Source organism: Cryptotermes secundus, unplaced genomic scaffold (genome assembly GCF_002891405.2).
Source record: "Cryptotermes secundus unplaced genomic scaffold, Csec_1.0 scaffold555, whole genome shotgun sequence".
Taxonomy (NCBI): domain Eukaryota; kingdom Metazoa; phylum Arthropoda; class Insecta; order Blattodea; family Kalotermitidae; genus Cryptotermes; species Cryptotermes secundus.
In genome coordinates this window covers 34,802-51,547 of record NW_019729217.1, presented here as the reverse complement: position 1 = coordinate 51,547, position 16,746 = coordinate 34,802, and the positions used below count along the sequence as shown (strand labels likewise).

Below are 16,746 nucleotides of genomic sequence, written 5' to 3'. Positions count from 1 at the left end.
ATCAAGCAAACACATGTGAAACTCAACCTATGTTGAAAGAAACCCAATGAACAGTTCCAGATAGGTTTAAGGAATAACTACATGACGCTTCAGACAATTTTATCTCTACTGTAGATAACTATGAAGGAGATGAGTAAGTCCGAAACGTCGATAACTTTCAATAATAAAGAACGTAGAGCAAAAGAGTTTGTAGTATAAGAGGGCATGTTGTAACAACTGGGCGAGATTCTAATTAGATGTTTTGATAAATACACGTATGGGTTAAAGCCTTACTATTACAGCATCATTACTACTGTCTTCTTCAGGTTTTACACATTAGTTCCTGGACTTGTTCAGTTGAGACATAAGTTCTGAAATAATGAACTGTTAGAAGGTCGGGCCATAGCTCAAGCGGTTAATCGCTGCTATCCCACCGCGGCGGCCCGGGTTCTAAACTAAGTGTGGTCAAGTGGGATTTGTGGTGGACAAAGTGGCGCTGGGGTAGGTTTATTCCGAGTACTTCGGTTTACCCTGTCAATCTTCATTCTCATGATAATCATCCGGGGCAGGTACAATAGGCCAATCAGTGGCAGCCGTGCTGAGTGGACCCAGTTCGACTACACCTCCCACTACGTGAACTAAAAAAAAACCATTAGAGAGTTGGTAGGACTGCATGTACAAGAGACTGCTCCAATGCAAGAACTCTCACCTACGCAGAACAGAAACACAGAAAACGAATAGGCATAAACCCATGTCCGGACTGGAAGTCGAACCCAGTATATCAGTGGCCAAAGTCTACATTCCTTAGACTGCGCGGCAAGTGTGATCAGCTGTACTATCGAAATGTTGTTAAATTCATCTCGAGAACGACTGCCTTGCCTTGGAGAGGAGATCTGCGCGCCCTAGCGACGCGGAGAGCTATGTACAGCCAGAAGTGTAGCCTCTGATTCTCCAGGTTGAGGGTTGGGCGTGGGGCTAACGACAACACCAAAACTATGGAAGAGGCCAAGACAGACGCAGGGTTAGAAAGCCAGTACAGAAGGAGAAGAAGAACAAGAATGTGGCTATATACAACGAAAATTATAAATACCAGGAGCGCTCCTGGTTCGTACCAGTGACACATTTCATTAAAGACAGCAAGATAATGAGCTAATGCCTTTCAGTTATGGACATGAATTCCTTTTTAATGAAGCCATACTGCAGATTACTTTAATATTTCTGTATTGAAGATATTGAAGAGTTTTATTATCCGTAGTTTTCAGCAAACGCTGATTATACTGGCCTCGCTGTCTAGAGCAGTGCTCCTCAACCTTTATGAGACCGCGGCCCAGTAAGTTCTTTTTTTATTAGACGAGGGCCCAGTCCTAACAAATTTACTCGTAAATACCTTTCCAGTTTTGTTAAAGTTCATGCATTAAACTAACGTAATAATAGTAATTAATTATAAATCATAAAGAGTATTAGTACAGTTATGTACACGGTGTGGCATGTTGACAAACATAAAATTACATTTAAATTAGTTATCAATCACAGGACTAATGATATCCTGTAGCATTTTGTAGTTTCCTCAGATCAACATCATTAAATTAATTTGTGCTAATTTTCACTGACATATCCCATGCCGATCACCAAAAACTTATGTTATTCAGCGTAAGATTGATTATTGTATTATTAAATTGATTTTAATGATGTTGGTTTGAAAAAACGGCAGTGAAAAAAATATTTATGCATTGTAACTCACCGTAGAAGTCAGCTGAGTAGGGGAAGAAGCACAAGGATGTCAACTTGCCGGCGAAAGACTTATCACGTACACACGCCAAATAATTAAACACGTATATGTAAAGTATGTAATTTGATAAATAAAAATGTATGAATCTCTCAATTCTAAACACTACTTCCAACACTAATTAACATTTTAATTTTAATGACGCAGAACTTTAACACAACAATTATAAGTTATTGGAAAGTTAAACTTAGTTTCTTTTATCACAACTGAGTTTGGAAGGTTTCAGTTAGGCTAGTGAGACTTCTGTTTCTGTTTTCCGTCCGTTAGCTTATTAATTCTGGGATGAATTGAAGTGAGAGCCAAACGGAGACACTCAGAAAGTTGTAGTCAGTTCCTCTGTTTCGTTTTAAGCACAGTCATGGCAGAAAATGCAGTTTCACAAAGATATGTGGCGGAAAAACAAAGAAGAAACCTCACTTCTATTTAATGTAAATTTGGATATTCATTTTTCATTCTTATCCAGGATTTCGAATTATTCGTAGTATTAAAAGTACTTCCAGTCCTTTGTCCGATGACAATTCAGTAAGTTGAAGGGTTTCTTCTTGGGAAAGGGCTGTCTCTTTGTGTTCAACAAAAGGGTTAACATATTTTGCCTTCGGGGATCCTCATGTGAGGGATAACATTTTTCAAACGACAACATCTTCACTCAGGTTTCGAAACAAGCACACACTGCAATGCGAACTTGCGAAGAAACAGTATTCAGTATTACTAGATTTGAGAACCGGATACAGACTGCCTTGATCTTCAATTTCAGTGGAAACATTTTCGTTATACTTCCTTGCTAATTGGTCACTGACATTTGCAACACAGAGGATATGCCGCCCATTGTTGTAATCGGCTTGCAGGCAATTTTTATGACTGGTCATAAACATCGGTTGCCTTTCCCGAATGTTGAAAGATTTGGATGTCTGAAAATTCCCGATTATTCATGAATACTTCCATGTTTAAAAATATGCGGCTTGGTCACTGACATTTGCTACACAGATTTAGGTGTTCTGTGTCTGAGCTTCTCGACACAAATATTATTCTCCTCAGAATATTTCCACTATAAAATACTTATTCATGAAAGAGGCTTAGAAAATGAAAATGATAAATTCCAGAAGAGCCTCCCGCGGCCCAGTATAATTGATGCCAGGGCCCACTACTGGGCAGAGGCCCGGCGGTTGAGAAGCACTGGTCTAGAGCATGAACTGTCTCTGCCCGCTCAAACACTAGGATCGTGGTTTCGAATCCCACTGGAGGTATGAATGTCTGTGTACGTTTATTATGTGTTTGTACTATTTGTGTGCAGGAGAGGCCATGCGACGGGCTGATCTCCCGTCCAAGGAATCCAACCGACTGTGTAAAAGATCAAGAAAATGAAAAAAGCCGCGAAGGTTCGACGTAGGACGTAGGACCATAGATAGATAGACAGACAGACAGACAGACAGACAGACAGACAGACAGATAGATAGATAGATAGATAGATAGATAGATAGAGGGAGAGATAGTCTTTAGCAAATATGGTCAGGTTTATAAACTAGAGGATGGGATGGGTGGGTCATGTAGAACTCACGGAAGCGATGATATGTCCATAAAGGATTTTGGAACTTCGAATTCTGAATGAAAGAGACGACTGTGAGAACCTGTACGTAGGTGTCAGTATCAAATCAGTTCTAAGGTTACACAGTGAGAGTAGCGACCAATAGGGAACCGTGGAGCGCTCTTATAAACTCGGATTCATTAAGGCTGTGGAATTCGCTTATGAGAGACTGTTTGTTATTCAAGAAAAATTGTATTGCTTGTAGTCACTATACCGACTGAGCTATTCCGGCAATTTTAATTTGAATGTGTAAGTCAGTCGGATGGAAGTACAAATAATTTTACAGTATAAAATGACTCGAAGCACCGTCCAGTGCGATTGATTTATAAAAGTTTTATTTCAATGTTTCATTTTCCACGACATGTTTCGGGAGGGATGACCATCTTCAGAAGAACATGATCAGCATTTAGGAAAACATTATTATAATGTCATTAATATATAAAAGTTATACCTTGTAATGACAATGGAAATGTTTCTCTCTCGCTCTCTCTCTCTCTATCTTTTTCAGTGTTGAGTGCAACAGAGGCATACAGGGCGTTCGCCCCCTATTTGTCTCTTCCTTGGGAACACACGATTATTCTAGGTGTGATCAGTTCTTTATATTCTTATGACTATTTCCGCTTCCCCAACCATTATAAACGGGCCTGTAATACCCCAAACATCATATAATCCTCTTCCTTCCCCCTCACTAATTATGTGCTTGGAGCTAAATCTGAGACACAAGAACTAAACTGTCTGCACATTCACACCCAGGCCTTCCTACGTCTCCTGTTTCGTGTTGCAGCACATGGATAAGACATTTAAGGGGTCCCTGTGTTCCTGTATTCTGTCTATTTTTCTTCTTAAAGTAAGCGATTAGTTGTATTTCTTAAAAAAACTGAAGAAGACCAGAAGGAGCTGTGTGTTGCATTACTATACACTCTCTAGCAACTAGTGTTAGGGGATTCACATATATATTGTGATGTATTGCACCAAGGTCAACCCCCCCCCATGCCAGCGGTGACGTGCCGAGCGGAGCCGAAGTTAGCCGAATCCAAGCAACTGGTCGCTATGCAAAGCGAGTAAACAGCGGTTGCTAAGCAAAGCGAGTAAACAGTGGTTGCTAGAGACGACCGTAATAAACAGCGGTAACCAGTACGTAACAGGCAAACACGGCGACTAGGCAACAAGGAAGCGAGGCGTTTCCCGTTGTCCGGCTGAGGGTTTATACGAGAACTATACTAACTACGGTGTAGCAGTGTGTTGACAGAGAGCAAGCAGTGAGGATCTGAAGGAACAAGCAGACTCGCAATTTCCAGAAGCCATTACAGCGTACACTGAGGTGAGAACATAACATATACTTAAGACGCCATCAGGATTTCAGACTGTAGGCTATAGGGTCAAGTGATGGAATGTCTAACGAACAGTTAATTGGAAAGGATTAGGAAGGAAGCAGTCTTTCCTCTGATCGAGGTACCATCGTGGCATTTGCTTATAGGGACTAAGAACAAGTATGAAATATCTCAGTCCGGACAGCTAATATCCAGGTCGAGATTCGAACCCAACATCTCCAGCATGCAGGTTTCGAGCATTACAGCAGCACAAATCTGCTCCGTCTGTTCTTTTTTATACTTGATCGCGGCTCACGCATTGCTTTCATAACATTGTGTCGGTCTAGATATATTATATTGCTTAACAGTTTTACGTAGGTTACAGTGCGATTTCCGATTCTTGTTTTCGGGATTTTTGAAATTGTTAGATGTGCGTATGTACGTGTATGTGCATCCCCCATATTAACATTTTAATGGCCTAATCAATCTTAATGAAACTTGGTACATACATCCTGCCACCTGAGTCGGTTTCAACGGTGCAATTCAGGAATCCTTCACACAAGTAATACCAACATTACAGCCTCTGAACTTTCTGAGTCCAAAAGTTAATATTTCTTGAAGATCTATACGAATCTTCAAGAAACTTCGTAAGTTTATCATGTCTTGTGAAGCTATCTCAACTACGTACATCATAAATCGACCCATCATTAATACCAATATTTCAGCTTCTCAGAGTTCTGAGAGGAGCCCCTTAATATTTCTCTAACGCCTGTATCGATCTTCATGATTTTTTTGTATATATTGTAACGTGTTTTGCTACTGAAGACAATGTTCGGATTGTTAATTGGTTTATTTAACAATCTAGAATTTTCGTAGCTACAAATAATTTTAACACTGTTGCGGGTTCACACAATTTACAAACCCTACACAGTGTATCTGCAGTAGTCTTCACGTATTTATAACGCGGGAGCTATACAAGTCTCTGTGAATTACACAATCCCAATATAACAGTACTACAGCAGACAATAAACCTTCACTGGCTGATTTCTCACTTATCGCGCACTATCATAGATTATCACAGAAAATCTTCTAGCCACGCGTTCGGGTCTTTATCCCGCGACTGCTGCTATCTTTCAACTAACTGCTTAGTCAACGTCAATGTCACATTTCGACTGACGGTTGGTCAGTCTGTCTGTGACAAGATATTTCTTCTTATATGAAAGTTACTGTCCTGTCCATTTTGGGCGCCCTCTCTGACGAGAGGTCGGGTCTGTCATTTGTCAATCATAGTCCGTATTAGTTAAGTCCACTGTCAGGATTTACATATATTTACAAATTTAATCTTACTTTCTATTTCTATGTACAATATATTGTGACGTATTTGGGCTATGCAGGATACCCCCTACAACGCCATCGGTGACGTAACACGTTCGGAGCGTTGCCGTTGCTACGGTAATACGCTAGTCAACACCCCGCCCCCTACCGTGGTGACGTGACCAAGGGATGCCGCGGTTGCTATGCAGCAGTAAACAACTCCCGACTGCGTTGCTAGGCTATCGGCAAACACGGCGTCAGGCAACATCGGTACCTATTACGTTACTGTTTTCTGTCTTGTCCGTACCGAGGCTAAATAAGGAGCAGCGAACACTATTCAGGAGTTAGGAGTTGAGTTGAATTGAGTTGAAATGTAGCCGTCGCCGGAGCAGCTGAATTGGAACAGTCGCCGAGTTCAGTTGTAGCGGAAAGAAGAATACTGGTACTTGTGAGTAGAAGTGATAGCGTGAGAAGCAATGCTTGGCTCACAAGAGAAGTAATTGGGAGTGTGTAACACAGTGACACTGGTATAGCTCCCGTACTGTGAATACGTGTAGACTATTGAGGGCAGAGTGAAGAGAATTGTGTAGGGTTTGTAAATTGTGGAAACCCGTAACAGTGTTATAATTAATTGTATCCAATACTCGTAGGTTGTTAAATAAACCAACGAACAATCCGAACGGCGTCTTCTGTGGCAAAACACGTTACAATATATAAGGTCTCCGTCAGTCTAGGCTTAGTACAGCAGATTATGCCCTATTTCTAGTAGTATTCGCTACCACGGCAGTCTAGTCACTTGAACGGCCGTATGCTTGACCGCCGCCAAGTTTAAGCCACTTATACTTTCTGTGTCGGGCTTCGCCTTGTCCATTGTTGCGAACATTTTCGTTATCACGATTTTCTATGACTTCCGCTTGTTGCCTGCATAATTTTGTTATATAATCATATATGTGTACGGAATGTGAAACTGTGAACTGTGGCATTGTGAGAGAGAATTGCAGTAAATTCGCTACATTCAGTACAGTGTAAAGTTATTTGTCGCGTGACATATACCTAACATGTGACAATATAATCACGTATGTACGGAATTTTGAAAGCCATGTGCAGATCGCGGACCGGTGTGCGCATTGGAAAATTGCCAATGTTGCGGAGAACCTTGTTTTGCAGGGGTGGCAATTTCACTAGATGAGTGTCTGCTGCAAACTCCCAGGCGGGACTAGCATAAGTCATTACGAATCTAATGAGAGCTTTGTGGAGGTTCAGATTAATGTTAGCACTTAATCGCTCACTTCATAATAGCGAATACAATCTTATAAATGTTCTGAAGGCCTTGGCTTCCATCATTTCTATGTGTAATCTCCATGTAACTCTCCTCTCAAAGATTAATCCGAGATATATTACACAATTTACATATGGAATATATCTTCCATTCAATGTAAATGCGACACAGGCGGACGACGACTGCGAGAGAAGTAGATCCCGTGAATCTTATCTTCATTGATTTTGGTATTGCAGCGCTCGCACCCGGTCTCCATTGAGCTGACAGCGCTGGAGTTTTCTAACAAAACACTCCTTGCGATCTGTAGCACACAGACAGGTGACATCTGCAAAAGGGCTAGTTGAACGCCATGTGTTTGCGTGGCATCATTTATGTACCGACATACTGAGAAGATTAGGGGACAAAACCGAACCGTGCGGCACCCCTTCATGCATTTCTCTGGCCTAGATATTTCGCCTTCGACCGAAACACGGAATTTTCGTTGTGAAAGAAATGATCCAATGAGCTTGATTAAGCTGGCCGAAAATTCTAATTTTGACAACTTATATAGCAAGCCCGAGTGCCATGTAGTATCAAAGGCCTGGTAACCTGCGGAGTTGGCCGTTTTATCGTACCTACTATTCATCCGGTCACTGCCGAGCTTCAGGTGTTGTGGATGTCGTGTAGGTCATCCACTACCTCTGCTGCATAATCGGTTGGGCGCAATTCCTTGTCTGGAGATACCCCAAAAAGCAGGTCGCAGGGCAGTCGGAGTTCTCGTCCGAACACTAAGATAGCATGGGTCAAACCCGTAGTGTCGTGAGTGGATGCCCTGTAAGCTAGGAGAAAGAGGGGTAAACCCTCATCCCAGTCCATCTGGAGGGATGTGACGACCTTCCGCGAGTGCTCCTCGATGGTCTTAATGTAGCGTTCCACCATGCCGTCCGACATCTGAAGCCATCTCAGTGGTTTATATTATATACATATAAGTGTCTTGACGTAATCGGTATAGGTATGTCAAATATTATATCATCATCATTAGTAATCTGTTAGACGACAGGTCCACAGTCTCTTCCAAAACAGTTAATGCGATCTAGAGCTTTCTCCTTCAAATGAGAATATCCTCTTCTGTTCCCAAGGTCATCCAGCATCTTCTTACGTCTTCTTCCTCGTCTTCTCGTCACTTCTATCCGCCCCTCTATCTTTCCTTTAATAACTTCTTTTAGAAGATAGTTACTGCGTAAGATATGACCAATCCAATTAGCCTTCTGTTTTCTTATTTCGTGTAGGATATTCCTCTGCTCACTGACTCTAATTAACACTTCTTCATTTCTCACACAATCGGTCCAACTGATCTTCTCCAACACCACATTTCGAAGCTTTCCAGGTGTTTCTGATCTACTGCCCTAAGTGTCCAAGTTTCAGCCCCATACAAAGCAATGCTCCAAATGTAGCATTTCAATAGTTTCTTTCTTAAATTTAAGTCCAGTTGGGTGGAAAACGATTCGTCTTCTTGCTAAATGCATCTTTTGCCATGGCAATCCTCGATTTAATTTTCACAAGTACACCTTCCATCATCTGTTAACAAGCTACCCAAGTATTTAAAACATTTCACATTCTCCAGTTGTTTCTGGTCTATCTTTATTGTGACTGGGGTTGTTTGTCTCGAAATTTTCATTATTTTTGTTTTCTCCACATTCATTTCCATGCCATAGCATATTGTATAACAAAGATAATATTTATGAATTGTTTGGTTAGCCTGGAATTATTGTTGCGATTTAACGAAGGAGATTTAAGAGGATCGCCCATACAGCATATTTGGGTGAAAGAAATTCATAAGGAACTTCATATGTGAAACTAGCCCCTGGTGTTGGTTAGTCATGAATTCTCGGCTTCCATAAATGTGGGAACGTTTCTTGTCAGCTTCCCAAGGAGGAGCCTGTGCACAATGTGACAGAAACAGAATGACCGGAAGAAACAGACGTGGTAAAATAATAGGCATATTTTCTTGGAATCATGGGTAATAAACTTTTCTGAGATTTTCGTAGATACAATCCAATTTCGAGAACTGGTAATTACAGTTAACAAAATATCGCACTTCAGCCAGGAATGCTCACTAGTAGAGGTAGGCGGAGTGATTCCTCTCCAGTCGACTGGTCCTACAATCCATCACAGACATGAGACGTTCCTATAGTTGAGTTTATCTCTAGCTTCCAGCTTTTCATGCGCCTCCAGAATAATCTGACGATATTTATTTCTATTTCTCTGTTCGCAAGTGGAGGGATGGAAATGACCACGGTTCCGGCAGATTTTACAAGGATATTCCAGTGCCCAGTGTGCTGCAATTTTATCCAGACTCCTATACTACAGCGTGATAACGAGCATCAGATTTGCACCAATTGTCGTCCCAAGTTGACTCGTTGTCCAATGTGCAGGGCACGTTTGGGAAACAGAGTGAACTTGGTGATAGAGATAACTGCAAGCACCCTTATGCTCCCATGCAAATATTCAACATCTGGCTGTGCAGTATCCCTTCTACACACTGAGGGGAGGGAACATGAAGAAACATGTGAATTCCGGCCATGCCCCTGTCCGTTCCCAGAGGACGGTTGCAAATGGCAAGGTTCTCTTGAGGAAGTGGCGCTTCACCTTGAGGAGTCTCATAAACTAATCCCAAATAATGAAGATAAGGATATTAATTTATCAATAGGAGACATCAATTAGCCAGGACCAGTTTCCTCGTTCCATATGCTGTCCCGTTTTGGCCACGATTTTATTGCTGTATTTTATAAACTAAACGCGGTTCATGGACATGAAGAGTCTTTTGTTACAATACAACTGAGTTTTATTTTTTGATATTAGTGTANAGACTTTATATATAGGTTAAAACTGAATGGTCAAAAAGATGTTTGACATGGGAAGCTACAACAAGATCCATCCATGAAGGAGACTTCTCAGCAATCATGAACTCTTGACTGTCTAGTACCGAAAGTCAGCAGTGCCCAACACTTTGCAGATAATGGCAAGCTGAGCTTCGATGTGTCAATTTCTATGGTCTGAGACTGGCATTCTTTGGAGTTGATGCTCTCTGCCAGAGTTTTAATAGTATCGGTAACACTACGCAACATGAGTTTTATTTTTTGATATTAGTGTATATAGTTCTGGAAAATACCCTCACGGATTCTCATATCAAGGAAACAGTTAAAACATTGCACAGAGGAGGAAACGTGATCAGCTGGTGTTTGAGGTAGCATATTTTTGCAGTGACTGTATTTGACCAATTGTAAATATAAAGTGAAACAAGAATACAGACATTAATTTTCTATCGGTATACATATAAGTGTTTACAGAGAGTTGAAATATTGAAAAAACTGCATGTAAATTTACTGTGTTTAAATCTTTAGAGGAAAATAACATTTTGTTCTACAGTTAAAGTTCAGCACTATTAAAGCACTAAATGACATTGTTGAGTTTCTTTTTCCAGATGTAATTACAGTTGCTAAATTGATTTATTTGTGGCAGCTCTTCGTAAGTTATGAAAGGCGCCATTAAAAACAGTGGTTTACTTGTGATTGTAGCAAAATCTGTAAAAGTGAATATGACTTCTTTAGACTGAATATAAAACTTTTGAAATTTGCAAGATTTATTTATTTACTTTGACCACTAGACCACAGAGGCGGTCCTCGTCTTCATTGGTTCTAACAAATATTCGAGCTTCCAACACACTTACATCTAATAACATTCGTTGCAGGTAAGCCAATCCTTAAGTATTGATTTTTTGGTAAAATTTTAAGTGCCAAAAACTCTGCTATTAGTAGAATATAAAAGCTGTAATTGTTTACTCCAAATGCCTACAGAATAGAGCATTATTTGTTATGAACGTCAAAACCTTCGGAGCTTCCCCACCGGAAATATGAGGTGTTAAATTGGCAGATTTTGTGCCCAGAGCAAAGTTTGGAAGCTAATGGACAATTCTGGAAAAGAGATACGGGGTTCAAAGCTACGTGATTATATTCCCCATGTAGGCTAACACAAGGGGCAGAAAGCACAGACCTGATACTTTCCCTTTCTCGTTGGTTTTTGAAGGTCAAATATAGCTTTTTCCCCAAAATCGATAGGTAAGTTTCAAGTTCAATTAGACCTAGACGAAGTGAGTTGAGTAAAACTTTGTAATATGAATTGTGGACCATGTCATGAGGAACAAATTAGTTTTCTATTGGAGTCCCTAGCCTCAACAGTTATCGAGATTTAGAAGATATCGTAAACCTCCATTTGAGGCGAAAACGCGTTTTTTCTCATTATATAAACGGTCGTACCGGGAAAACCGAGCGCATTAAATCTGAAGTATGAAAACATGTCGAAATAAGTGAACAAAATATAGTTTTCTAAACGGTCGAGCGACCTATCTGGATCACTTCACATGGTATGAGCGATTTGGTACAATAAATATGCTTCACAAGTAGACAATACAGTATTCCTTTTGAAACATGGAGGGCTACATACTCCATTAACCAATGTTGCTCGTGGTACAGAGACACGTTTACTCAGACACCCTGATGCGTAGTGAGTCTCAGTACAATGTACTGTCACGAGTATCTGGGGTAACCTGACTAATAGGGAAGTCGCTGGCTTCCCACCGCGGCGGCCCGGGTTCTAAAAAGAGTCTGGTCAAGTGGTACTTGTGGTGGACAAGTTGGCGCTGAGGTAGGTTTTCTCCGAGTACTTCGGTTTCCTCTGCCAATCTTCATTCTCATCATAATCACCCGAGGCTGGTACAATAGGCCAATTAGTGGCCAGTTGGCGGACCCAACTGGACTCCAACCCCCCCCCCCCNAAATAAAAAAACCTATTAGACGGTTGGTAGGACTGCTTGTACAAGAGCCTGCTCCAATGCAAGAACTCTCACCTACGCAGAACAGAAACACAGAAAACGCATTGGCATAAACCCAAGTCCCGACTGGAAGTCGAACCCAGTATCTCAGTGGCCAAAGTCTACATTCCTTAGACTGCGCGGCAAGTGTGATCAGCTGTACTAACGAAATGTTGTTAAATTCATCTCGAGAACGACTGCCTTGCCTTGGAGAGGAGATCTGCGCGCCCTAGCGACGCGGAGAGCTATATACAGCCAGAAGTGTAGCCTCTGATTCTCCAGGTTGAGGGTTGGGCGTGGGGCTAACGACAACACCAAAACTATGGAAGAGGCCAAGACAGACGCAGGGTTAGAAAGCCAGTACAGAAGGAGAAGAAGAACAAGAATCTGGCTATATACAACAACAATTATAAATACCAGGAGCCCAACTGATACAAATTCATATGCTCCTGGTTCGTACCACTGACACATTTCATTAAAGACAGCAAGATAATGAGCTAATGCCTTTCAGTTATGGACATGAATTCCTTTTTAATGAAGCAATACTGCAGATTATTTTAATATTTCCTCCAATTTAACGGACAAATTCTAAATATTGACTGCCTTTATGGTCTAGTGGTCAGAGTTCCTGCCTACACTTGCAGAGGTCCCGGGTTCGATTCCCAGCCCCATAAGATTTTCTGAGATGTAGTGCGTCTGGAACGGGCTTCACTCAGCCTCGTGAAGATAACTGAGGAGCTATTTCAAGGAAATAGCGGCTCCGGTTTACAAAAACCGAGATTAACAGCCATGTGGATCTTTTGCGCTGACGTGACACCCTCTATCCACAAAAGTTTGCACTAACTCGACGACAAGCGGGGGTCGCTAGGTCGGTATAGTTTGCTTGCGGACTACAGATCACGGAGTGTCTTTTCAGTTCTAAATATTACTAATTCTACGGAGGAGGGTCGTTGTTGCAAACCTAACATTCGTTTACAATGTTAATAAAGATTAATTTTTCCCTTAGAACCCAAAGTTCATTCATGTGTTCATTGGTTCCTATTCTATGCCGGATGAGTTCAGTCCTAACATTCAAAATTAATTTGTTTCGGATCCTCCCATCTTTCAAGGGCTCTCTTTCCTTCGAGGTTTACCTGCCAAACGTAAGTGGGCAGTTGTAGCGGCAATAACAAAGGCAGTGAAGGGAATAAGAGTGAAGGGCGAAGGGTCAAAGATGATGGAGACTACGAGGAGGAGGGTGGCCAGAAAGCAATAATATTAATGAGAATCCTAGAAACAACGCTCAAGATTGACTAAATATTACTTCGATAATGTCATTTGGTTTTCTGGAACAACAATACAACTATCAGAAGTTCTTAGTCCAAGATAATGTTTCTTTCATCGCACGTATCCAAATACATAGTAGAAAAAAACATTAAAACATAAATTTACACATATGATTAAAGGGAAGTGTAGCACAAAGGGTGAGAAGAGGAATGCATATAGGATATTCGTGGAAAAGCCAGAAGGAAAGAGACCACTAGGAAGACAAAAGCGCAGGGGAAGTGTACAATATTAAAATGAATCTTGGAGAGATAGAATGGGAAGGTACGGATTGGATTGATCTGGCGTAGAATAGGGACCAGTGGACGGCTCTTGTGAACACGGTAATGAACTTTCGGGTTCCATAAAATGCTTGGAACTTCTTGAGTAGCTGCAGATTTGGCTTCTCCTCAAGAAGGGATCAGCTCCATAAGTAAGCACGTAAGTATTTTATATACCCATATATACACATATTTTGTATATAAGCTATGAAAGGGCCCACTAAGGCTCGAAGAGAAATCTTGGTTCTATTAAACAAAAGTCAACCACATTAAATTATGTTTATTGAAGATAATGAACAGATTTACATCACGTAGTTACCAGCAAACGCTGATCATACTGGCCTCGCTGTCTAGAGCAGAAGTCTCCAAACTTTTCGAACCGCGGGCCACATTAGGTAATGTAGCACTTTCAACGGGCCGGATAAAATGAGAAATTAATAACTCTAGGTACTATTTTATTGAAAGCATAGAATTTCATAAACTAAATACAAAGTACGTGAGAATAAATTATCGTATATTAATGACAACAGACAGTAGCAGCAAATGCTCATATTTTCATCACAAATTGTAATAAAACAATTAATGAGAATGATGGAACTCTTTTTGCATTCTTAAAATCTGATTAAATTGAGGTTCAAATTTTGAAACGCTAATCACATGTAGCGACTTTAAAAGTTTATCGGATAAATTTGCCCTGTATCTCGACTTGATGTACTTCATCTGGGAAAAAAGTTTGTTCACACAGATATGCCGTCCCAAAAATGGAGACAAATTTNTTTGCAAACGAGGAAGGAAATTCTGCTTCACCCTTTTTATGCAACTCTGCACAGTATAGCATATGAACAAAGTTACAGTTTTTCACTTGGCTTTCCAGAAGTATCAACTTTGCTCTGAATGCCTTGATAAGTGCAAATAAATCACAGACTAAGTTATTTTCACCCTGCAAATTTAAATTCAAATGGTTCATATGGTTTACCAGATCAGCAAATCCGCTAATTTCCAAAGCCACTTGGTATCTGATAAAAGTGGTTCGTGATGGTTTTTCTCAGTAAGAAATATATCAGTTTCAATCCTGAGCTGAAAGAAGCGCGAAAGAACCTTTCCACAGCTAAGCCATCGAACTGCAGTATAATATGTCAGGTCAATAAGCTCGGAATCACATTTACCAGTATTCATTGGAAAATTAGTTAAATTGGCGCATTTCTGCACAATTCTTTCGCGGGCCGGATAAAATCACATCGCGGGCCTTAGTTTGGAGACCGTTGGTCTAGAGCATGAGCTGTCTCTGCCCGCTCAAACACTGGGATCATGGTTTCGAATTCAACTTGAGTTATGAATGTCTGTGAGCGTTTGTTCTGTTTGTTCTATCTGTGTGCAGGAGAGGCCTTGCGACGGGCTGATCCCCCGTCCAAGGAATCACACCGATTGTGTAAGAGATCAAGAAACTGAAAAATCGCCCAAGGTTCAACACAGGACTGTAGAGCCATATATATGTATATATATATATATACAGACAGATAGATAGATAGATAGATAGACAGATAGACAGAGAGAGAGATAGTCTGTAGCAAATATAGTCAGGTTTATAAACTAGAGGATGGGATGGGTGGGTCATGTAGAACTCACGGAAGCGATGATATGTCCATAAAGGATTTTGGAACTTCGAATTCTGAATGAAAGAGACGACTGTGAGAACCTGTACGTAGGTGTCAGTATCAAATCAGTTCTAAGGTTACACAGTGAGAGTAGCGACCAATAGGGAACCGTGGAGCGCTCTTATAAACTCGGATTCATGAAGGCTGGGGAATTCGCTTACTGAGAGACCGTTCGTTTTCAAGGAAAAGTTTATTGGCTGGATTTAGTAATTTTCAGTAGTTTGACTGTACATTAAGTGCATTACTAACAGTGAGGATTACTTTGATTTGTTTAGCGACTGTCCTTCTGTAGACACACGCCTTCCTCAGCCGATCTGAATGGCTCGCTCGAACGCTGAGTTGGTGAGTTCGAAATAACTCACGGTACAGATGTCTGTGTGAACATTTGTTCTGTTTGTGTTGTTCTGCGTGTTGGTAGCGGCCTTGCGACAGGCTGATCCCCTGTCCAAGGACTTCTATCGACTGTGTATACGATTAAAGAACTGAAGAAGCAGTCAAGGCCTAATAAAGGGCAGTAGAGCCGTAATATAATAGAAGAGAATAGACCCTTCCTCCACAGAACGAATGAGTTATTTACTTTCAATTCCTTGTTTACTTCATCTGCCGAGAAAATGTGACAATTCTCAGTGAGAGAACAAAGAATGCAGGATGTCTGAATATTTCCGATCAAGTTGCTTACTGAAAGAGCTGCGTCTGTATAAGATAATGTTTTCTCGTAAGGCTAAAGTATCTCCTCTCATAAACATATCAACATTTAAAATTAACTACAGACAACACAAAATCCATTGTTTTTTACGGGTTTTCCTTTCAACGCTTTGATGCTTGAAGTCCATATAAATATTATTTTGAAATTTATTTCCTACCTCGTGGAAAAATGATTCCATGATCCCGCCTAATTCTATTTAGGTAATAACCCACATTTATTTTCAAACTCAAACTAGGTGGTACAGGTAGTAAAGCGATGGTAAAGGATTAACATTTAGATTCATGATGTGCGGGTTGCTGACCTACATCACCTAATGCCACCTTAGGCTCGAAACCGTCGGGCGGCCCTCTTTAGTCTGACCTTTCCCCTTTGACCTTATCAAAAAAAGGTGACCGTGCCAGGACCCGAGGCTCCAGTTTGCCTCACTCTCAGGCTCCTTGAGGAACGCAAGTCCTCATTTCATGAACTAACAGGGTCATTCCGTGAGAAGTCATCCAGATAGGTCGCACGACCGTTTAAAAAACTATATATTTTGTACACTTACCTCTACATATCTTCATATTTGAAAAATATTTTTTAAAAATTGTAATCCGCTCGGTTCTCCCTGTAACGCAGTTTTTATCATGCAAAGAACGCGTTTCGGGCTGAAATGGTGATTTGCGTTATCCTCCTAAATCTCGATAACTATTGAAGCTAGAGACTC

The 16,746-nt window shown here is 40.9% G+C and overlaps 2 protein-coding genes across 2 annotated transcripts in view; one reads left to right on the top strand and one right to left on the bottom strand.

The window, feature by feature from the left end:
- Nucleotides 1-16,746, bottom strand: part of LOC111865514 — a 163,233-nt gene that overhangs the window by 130,503 nt on the left and 15,984 nt on the right. The gene's annotated exons all lie outside the window — the stretch shown is intronic.
- Nucleotides 4,594-16,746, top strand: part of LOC117282406 (E3 ubiquitin-protein ligase SIAH1B-like) — a 20,840-nt gene continuing 8,687 nt past the window's right edge. Inside the window, exon 1 of the mRNA XM_033751853.1 lies at nt 4,594-4,668. The gene's annotated coding sequence lies outside the window, so the exon portion shown is untranslated. The remainder of the gene's footprint in view (nt 4,669-16,746) is intronic.